The sequence below is a fragment of the Meleagris gallopavo genome, chromosome 6, assembly GCF_000146605.3.
Source record: "Meleagris gallopavo isolate NT-WF06-2002-E0010 breed Aviagen turkey brand Nicholas breeding stock chromosome 6, Turkey_5.1, whole genome shotgun sequence".
In the NCBI taxonomy this organism is placed as follows: domain Eukaryota; kingdom Metazoa; phylum Chordata; class Aves; order Galliformes; family Phasianidae; genus Meleagris; species Meleagris gallopavo.
In genome coordinates, this window is record NC_015016.2 from 4,350,164 (window position 1) to 4,359,129 (window position 8,966).

General features: G+C 46.2%; 1 long non-coding RNA gene across 1 annotated transcript; it reads left to right on the top strand.

The window, feature by feature from the left end:
- Positions 1-3,339: 3,339 nt before the first annotated feature.
- On the top strand, positions 3,340-8,357 carry LOC109368074. Its single transcript, XR_004160047.1, has 3 exons — positions 3,340-5,106; positions 5,850-6,099; positions 6,477-8,357. It is a non-coding gene; the product is annotated as an uncharacterized LOC109368074 (long non-coding RNA).
- The last annotated feature ends 609 nt before the right edge of the window (positions 8,358-8,966 follow it).

Here is an 8,966-nt window from a genome sequence, read left to right on the forward strand (position 1 = left end):
TCATTGTAGTCCTTTTCAACCCAGACCTTTCTATGATTCTATGACTTCAACAGGGAGCCATTATGGAGAAGCGGCTTCATGTTAGAGCCTGGCCTAGTGCTAGACTTTGGAAAGAGACCCAAAAAAGAAAGACTGTGTAAATGTGGAACTGTGTTTTCATACCTGTTTGTTACACTTGCAATGTGTCAAACAGCATGCTGGTTGGTGAAGAACAGACAGAAAATAGCCAATAATTCTGGCCAAAATACTTACTTTCAATTACAATTCAAATTAGATATATAATACAGTTACAGGACAAGGGGAAATGCTTTTAATGCTTTTAGATTTAGACTAGCTATCAGGAAAAAATTCTTCACTGTGAGAGTGGTGAGACACTGAACAGGTTCCCAGTGAGGCTGTGGATGTCCCTCTCAGAAGAATTCAAGGCCAGGCTGGATGGGGCTGTGGGCAACCTTGTCTAGAGGGAGATGTCCCTGCCTATAGCAGGGGGTTGGAACTACATGATCTTAAAGGTCCCTTCCAATCCAAACCGTTCTGTGAATATTGACCTCTTGGCTGTTTATGTGTACAATTGTCTTTTTTTCTTTCTTCAAAATGAATCAAGAGGAATGGAGGTTTCAAGAGAGAACAACACACTTGTTTTTTCTGCTGCCTGCAGGTGGGGTATCATGGTGATCCAAGTATTTTAAAGTGATAAATGACTGTAAAAATAAGGTGTCGAGATCCAGGCACTAGAATCAATTGCACAGAGAAGCACAGGGCTCGCTGGCTGCAGTGAGGGTCTCACAGGATCACATTGGGGCAGCGTCCTCTTTTGTAGTCAGGATTTTGAGAAAGATCTTGTAAGCTGAAACACCAGCTGAGCAGAGTGTTTCCCATTTACCAGATAGCTGAAGCAGGTCTCTGCAGCTAAGGTGCCATCGTTGTACAAGAAGGGCTTTTATATAAAAGTAACTTTTATATAATACAAAGCAGAACCAGCACTTGATCTCATGAGTTAGACCACTTTTGAAAGGTGCGTGGAAGTCCCTTGCAGAGGTTGCTGCTCCCAGGAATGTGCTGACATGATGGCTCCTACAAAAGCATGAAGCTGAATCAGGTCCTCGCCTCCTCGCCCTGCTCTGTGTAAAATTATATCCCAGTGAGGAGGGATCAGAAAGAGGCTTCCTGAAATACTGCCCTTGCATTAGAGGTAAGAAAAGCTCCGCAAGTGATTCATGCAAAGTTTGCTCTCACAGTAGTCATCTATGTGCAAGCTAGATAGGCTCAGGGCAAGAAATGGGATGATGGGAAAGTTATGTGAAAATGCTCATTGTAAATACACCTTACAGTGTTGATGGGTGCTATGGTAACAAATCCCTAAATCAGTCACTGTACCTGACTGGCCTTGTGTTTTAGGGCTGTGTTTGAACTGTTATGGTGGGATTGCTTTTGATTTGTGCCCCTGAAGTATGGCAGAAGGATTTTCTCATTGTATGGATCACTGTATTTGGCAAGAAAAGGGACAGTCTTGCAATGGGGGAAGTAAAAGAATCCAGCCATCAGGGCTTGCCCAAGTTCACTAGAAAGTCTGGGACAGAGCAGGAACTGAACCAGCAGAGTGAATCCCAAGACTGGATATTCTTTCTGCTGCACACTGCATAGGAACCAGAGTGGGACTCACTGAAATGTGGGTGCCTATACATGAAATGGGGGCCTGAACTCTCAGCATAGCAACAGATACCTACTCCATATGATCAGGAAACGCAACAGCCAGCATCTGTGTTGGGTAAGCTGTTCTCCACGCGATTTACCTGCCCACACCTAAGCATACAACACTTTTAGATGCCCTCTGTCCTTCACACACAGCTACAATAAATCTTTTCCTTACCAACAGACAAAAATCCTTGCTTTCCAGGCACAAACCCTCAGAAATTTGTCCAATTCATCCTTCTCAGCTGTTAGTCACCTCTCAACCATCTTTTTGTTCTTAGCCCTGTGGTCTGAATGTTGGGTCTTTCTCATCTGGGTCTGGACTGGAGGGTGAGAGCTAAGAGGTTCAAGTATCTCTGGTGGGATTGAACCTGCTGTGCGCCTGGAGTTGTTTCTGCTCTCTGCCCTGAGTGATGGATGGGATGATAGCTCTGCCTGATAAGGGCACAGACTATCATCAGTGATTTTCAGGTTAATATAAGTGCATGGATATAGTGCTTGTGTTATATGCACCTCCCAAAGCTCGTGTAACCAAAGGGAGTTTTGCCACAGTGAAGCTGCCAACAACCAAAATGTTGCTGGGAAGTTTGCAGTAATAATAATTCTAAACCTTCTCCTATAAATTTTTTCTTTTTTTAAAGATCTCTCATAATTGAGACAACTTTCAAGCATAAATTCTGTTAATAATGCTCCAATTTGCTCACCCCAGAGGCTGGGAAGGAGGAGAACCCAGAAATAGAACATAAAAAATAAATGTGTTCTGGCCACTGAAGCCAGTGTTGGCACATCTTTGCATGGATCACTCTGGACAGGGGAAGTCATCTAATCAAGAACAGGCTAGCATGGACAAAAGCTGGCTCAGCTTCCAGGCAGCTCCACCCAGGCTGGAGGCATCCTCCTGTGTCCTGGTGAGTCACAGCCCTCCCTGCCAACTGCAGCACCAGTTTCCCGTATGCCAATCAGCAGCCACAGCCTCGGTTAATAGCTGGGCTGTTCCCTTGGTCTTGGCTCCAAAAGCTTCTTTCCAGGAAGGTGTACGCAGGCTGACAGTGCCCAGTTCAGAGGCATGGGTGGGAGAGCAGTGCTGGGTTTCTTTTCTTGGTTGCCATTATCTCTGCTGATGCCAATGGAGATACCATCAGCACCAAACTGAGTTGTGAAAATGGGCTGAGGAGGTGAATCTGCAAATCTTCCTCACCAGACTGAGGAGTGCAGATTGAAGAAGACACAATACTATTACAAGCTTTACATTAAAAGATTTTGTCTGTTGCGTACAAGAAGCCACTGGTATTCAGGAAACTTTTCACTCACTGGAGTAACTGGAGGTACAAAGAAAGCCATCCTACGTGCAATTAAATGAGCCTTTGTTATTAATGTAACTTTTTGAGTTCCTTGGAGCGAGGCTCTGAAATGGCTTTGGCAGCAGAGACCTGGGTGTTGTTACCCTTGCTGTGACACACTGCACCCATGCTGTGAGCAGTGGTGGGCTCACACAGTAACACAGTGTGATCAGCACTCATCCAGCATCCTTTAGAAAGCAGTGCTGGTAGGTCTGTGCAGGAATGGTTTTCCAGATAACAGCAACAAAACCCAGCACGCAGCACTGTCCTTCATATGCTAGCTAAAATCCATGGTGGGAAATGTTTACTTTAGAACATTTATTCTGCAGATTCAGATGCCTTGCACGCCCTGTGCTTCATAGCTAGGAATTGCCCAGCAGGTGCTGCGTGTCAGTATTGATGATCCAGCTCCTCTAGCTTGAGTGCCTTGTGTGTGACACATATTGGCTGTCCAGAAGAAAGGTGCAGCACTGCTGAGATGCACACACAGATGCACAAACATATATATATGTGTGTGCCAGATGTGTAGAGTGAGTCACTAGGGCCATTTTGAATGGTTCATAATGCTTGGCTTTTGATGGCATCTATCAGCTGTGGTTCCAGAGGTGACTTCATGCCATAGTGAGGCCAGCCTGAGCACTGACAAGGCAAGCCTCTTACTTAAAGCTAGCAGTGATTAAGAGCTGGGAGTCAGCAACCAAGGCATTGCTCTGACAGGCAGGCAGCCTTGCCTTCCTTGAATGGGAGATTTGTAGTCAGATTCAAGGGGTCATGGGAGATTGTAGGTCCTGTTCTTCACATGAAGGAGATCTGGAAGATCTCACACTGTAAAGATGCTCCCTGGGTACCTTACCTTTATTTATACAGGCATGAACATTAGCAGCCTTGCTGGAAGCAGAATTTAGCACTGTATTTGGGAAGCACAGACAGATCCTTATGTCCTTCTGTCCCTTCCTTTCAGTTTGTGTCATGCTCGTATGTCGTTGGAGAGATTTTTCTTTAACCTGTTGGGATCTCCAGGCTAGCGTAAGGAATACGTTGGTTGATGGAGAACAGATGGAGAATGGTGGAGACGAGTGCAGAACTTAAACTGAGTTCACTTGCCAACTAAAAAAGAAGCCGATGCATTTTCCATTTCTGGTACTTTCACCAAATGCCCACAGAGTGTTTGCATGTGCCTTTGAAGAAGAGAGTGTTTGTCATCCACACGAGGCAGGCAGGGACACTGAAGCAAGCTCTCTACAACTCACCGAAGCCAGGGAGAAGGCCAGATACTGCTGGTGCCCTGAGCAGAGAATATCTCAGCTATGATTTAATTCGTGGGGTCGGGCCCTGAGGGAATGCCATCTGCCTGTTGGAAAAGCCTTCTGCCATCTGAGGGTGGCAAGCTCCCTGTTTTGAGGGGTGGCTGAGATTTTGGAAACATCGCTTTGAGGTTTGATTGTTGTTGCAGTGAAGAGAGAGAACAGCACTGAACCTGTTTCATGATGTGACTGCAAACTTCCTGCTGCCGGCTCTGTTCTTTCTCACTGCAGTCACCTCTCCTAGGAATGCACAGGGATCTCACACCCTGTTTGCTATTGCTGCTACACCCCTCCCAAGATAGGTTTGAATTGCCCTACAACTGGAAAGCTGATGTTGGATTTAAGCCACCCTGCTTCCCATGCAAGGACTTCTCCCCCTTGAGGCAGGGGTGGATGTGGGGAGAAGCTTCACCAAGGGCCAGCCCTGCCCATCTGACTGTTTTCTTTGTTTGTTCTCAAGGTGGATTACAACGTTCCCAACAATTAAGTCACCTGACTATATAGTGCTGATATTGGCAACCACCCAAAGGAAAACAGAAAGTTTAACATGATTAAAGAAGGTCCGAATGATGATGGCACAGTAAGTTTTCTTTGTGTGTCTTACAGTGAACAGTGCAGCAAAGCAGAGAGTTTCAGGGACCAGAGATCAATCTGCTGTGTGGACACTGCTGTCAAAACAGCTCTTTAATCACTTTGCCAGCAGTCAGGCTGGTTTTTCATCATTGTGTATGAAGATCTGATGTTCACAGTCTGCTGCAATCCCCAAAGAGGTCAGTTCTGTGTGCAGCCTCCCTGCAGTTGGTCTGTCTGTTCTGTGTTTCATCAGTATTTCTTCCTGGTAACAGCCACATCCCATCACTATCACACACTCGTTTCCTTGAGCACAGAGCAGCTTCTTGAAAAACTCAGAAGTGACCAAAGAGACCAAAACTACTGCTCACCTGGCACCTCAGGATGTGCTTGATTAAACTTCTCTGTGTCTTCTCTGACTCTCTGCAAGTAGTGGGGACTCATAAATACCCTCTCCCTCTGCTTAGCCATTGTTCCCATACTGGGCTACATGTTTGCACACTTGCTTGGCAGATTTGTCTTTATATAGTTAATGGGAGAGATCCTTGGGGAAGCAAGGTTCATCCAGCCAAGTGCAGAGGTGTGCAGCTAAGCTAGTCATCCCAGTTTCCATCAGTCACTGGAAAGAAAAGTAGGCTTCATCTTGCCTAGTCCTAAGCAAGGCAAGTGAACTGTACCCAGAAAGAACCTGTTTTCATCCACTGTCTGCAGAGTGAGCTTGGGAGGGAAGCCTCAACCTTTGTGTCTCTGCGTTCAGGCACTAATTCTGGGTAGAGGGTTTAACAGAAGGGGTTGATAATTGACAGAGGTAAGTGAGGCTGTAATGCACCAGCTTCTTTATCTGAAAATTGAGCTGCTTTCTTTGCTGTTAAGGAAGATCCTTGCTGGGAAGAACATACAGAGCACTGCTGAATGGATCCTATATCTTTGGTTCTTTTTGCAGAGCAATTGCATCCAGCTGAGGTTCCAGAACTACAGGGCATAAAGGGACCAGATATCCACAGCCCTTGGGCACTGAACAGTGCCTCTGTCTTCCAAGTAGGAGGAACTCTGGTTGAGACCTACCCACAGCCAGCTGTGGAGAGACACATCAGCCAGAGGCTTGTGAGCTCTTGGAACATTAGGAGGGGTTGGAAGGGGTCTAGATCAACAAGGCCTGGACTCCCATGGCTATGTCCAACCACAGCTTGAAGGTACCATGTGCTAAAAGACTGGTTGTACGTGACACCAGGTATAGCAGCTGCTTGGAAATGATAGATATTTAAATGCTGCTTTCTCCCATCAGCCCCCTCGAGTCAGGGCAGAGAGAGCTTGTCCTTCACAGCATCCTTCCCTGCCCTCCAGGCCCTGCCAGCCCTGGTATCCCACAGCATGCGTGGGTGATCTCTGAAAGCCTCTGCTGGGCTAAACACCACCTGATTCAGAGAGTCAGAAGGAAGCCAGGGCTGGTGCTCAGTTCCCAGTCTGTGCATGAGAAGTAAAACCAGCTGACTTCCTACTGTGCTTGAGTGCATCCACACTGGAGGTACCAAGTAAATGCGGGGACTGGTCCTTGGATTTTGCTTTTTAGGTGGATCTACCCTCTAGAATGGGGACAGATGAAGATCTGGATCTTATGACACATCAAGCACGTGTCAGACTTACATCTGCTGACTGAGCTGCTTTTCTTGGGGATGGATAAGGAAAGAAAGTGCTTATGAGTACAGGAGGAAGAGAAGGAAATGAATGTAATCACTGGCATACTTAAGGGTTGGTTTTTTTGTTTGTTTGTTTGGGTTTTTTTTGCCTTCCTTATGCATCTTCCTGAATAAAGGTACTTTCTGGAGGCTCAAATTTAGTTGTTAGGCAATATACAGTGAAGAATGAAACATCTCCATTTCAGGTTTTAATTTCAAGGTGCGGTACCAAAGTTCTCAGACTGTCTTCCTTTGACACGAGTGGAAAGTTTTGCTGAAGAAAAGACTTCTGCTTTCAGTCATGCTATTGAGGGGCCTGGATTACAGCTTCTTTGTTTAAGAATGCATCACAAATCAGAGAAAAGACTCTGTGAAGGAACCTCTCAGTGAAGCACTGGTTTGTATCACAGAATTGTAGGGGCTGGAAGGGACCTCTAGAGATCATCTAACATATTTGAGGCAGTGATGGAACTTAAATCCCAGAAGTTCCTCATTTAATCAGGAGTCACCCCTTTCATTGCCACACTGTGGAAGAACCTCCCCACTTAATCCCCTAAGACTGAGCGTGGGTTGGAAATACAAGCCCAATCTTACCGGAAAACCAGGTTTCCCAAGTCCAAGACAAGAACTGGTCCTGTCAGGTCTCCCCTTCTTTTTGCCTCTTATCTGGGGGGTAGATGAGCCACATGCACATTTTTTTCTTTAATACTGCACGCCAAGGCTATTTGTGTCCAGCTTTGTGACCAGACCTTTACTCTTCAGCATCAGGAAATATCTCACTGTTCCTCTTTCATTTGCAGCAGGGAAGAAGTCCTCACCCCAAGGGCAGGAGAAGACCTGCACACATACCAGTGCAGCACAAGGAAAGAGGGATAGATTACTTTTCTCTTAAGAAAGATGTATGATGAAGGCCAGAGAAGAGCCCAATGGGAGCATCTGCCATTGGATATGCAAATGTAAGAGCCAGTCTATTTGAAGTTTGGCAACACTAAAGTAAGTAGGGATCTGCCTCTTTCAGTGTTCCTGTGGACACAAGTGCAAGCAGATATTTGGAGGTTGTGTATGAGTACTGATTGGATCCTGTATTTTCACTTTGGTGCTGAAGCTGCTGCTATGAGTTCTTAGGCTGCCTGAGCACAACCTCAGAAGTGCTATTGGTCTGAAGGCTTTTATGACTAGAGTGTTTTATCTTCCTCATTTTCACCGATGCAACAGAGATCCAAAAGTACAGTGAGACTTCAGAGGGCACTGTGTTGTCTGTAGTACTTTAAAGAAACAACATGCTTTTTGAAAGTGGTCTAGAGTCACTGCAGCACCTGGGCTGCTTTTGGTACCAGCATGGAAGCAGGAAACTGTTCAGCTCAGCACCAGCGACCAGTCTAAAACAGTCTTGCAGCCACTTCAAGCATTTTGGTTTCGTGCAGAACTGAAGAGTCAGAGAACAGGGAGACAGCTGTGCTGTCATGGAGTATAGGTGAAGAGCCCAGATCTGAACTCCTCAGCCACAGAGGTAGAGTCCTCTCATTGGAAGGGGCTCATTGGAAATTAACTACTGCTAGGGATCCATTTGGACCTCCTTGGTAAAGAATAGCACCAAAGTTCTGTTACATCTATGAACACTTGAAGTAGGTAGATAGGTTCAGGACTGCATTGAAAAAAGAACCAACAGACGGTTGGATTGGATGATCTTGTAAGTCTTTTCTAACCTTGGTGATTTTATGATTTTATGAGAAGAAAACAAGTGATGTGATGTGATCATTGATCCAAGGAGACCTTACAGCATGTTTCCAGTACCTAAAGAGACTACATGAAAATAATAGGACCACAAGTAGTGGCTTTAAACTAAAAGAAGGTGGGTTTAGATTGGATGTTAGGAGGAAGCTCTTCACTGAAAGGACAGCGAGGCCCCAGCACTGCTGCCCAGAGAGCTGTGGGTGCCCCATCCCTGGAGATCATAGAATCATAGAATCACAAGGTTGGAAACAACCTATAAGATCATCTACTCCAACCGTCTTCTCACTACCACTGCTACCACAAACTAAACCATATCTTGCAGCTCCTCATCCAGGCGCCTCTTGAACACTGCCAGGGATGGTGACTCCACCACCTCCCTGGGCAGCCATTCCAGTGCCTGACCACTCTTTGAGAGAAAAAGTTTTTCCTCATGTCTAACCTAAACCTCCTCTGGTACAACTTGCGGCCGTTTCCTCGGGTCCTGGTTGTTGCCTGGGAGAAGAGGCCAAACCCCTCCTCATCACAACCTCCCTTCAGGAAGTTGTAGAGGGCAGTGATGTTCAACGATGTGCAATGGTGCTCAGGTCCAGGCTGGACGGGTCCCCGGGCAGCCCGAGATGGGGGAGGCGTCCCTGCCCACGGCCGCGGTC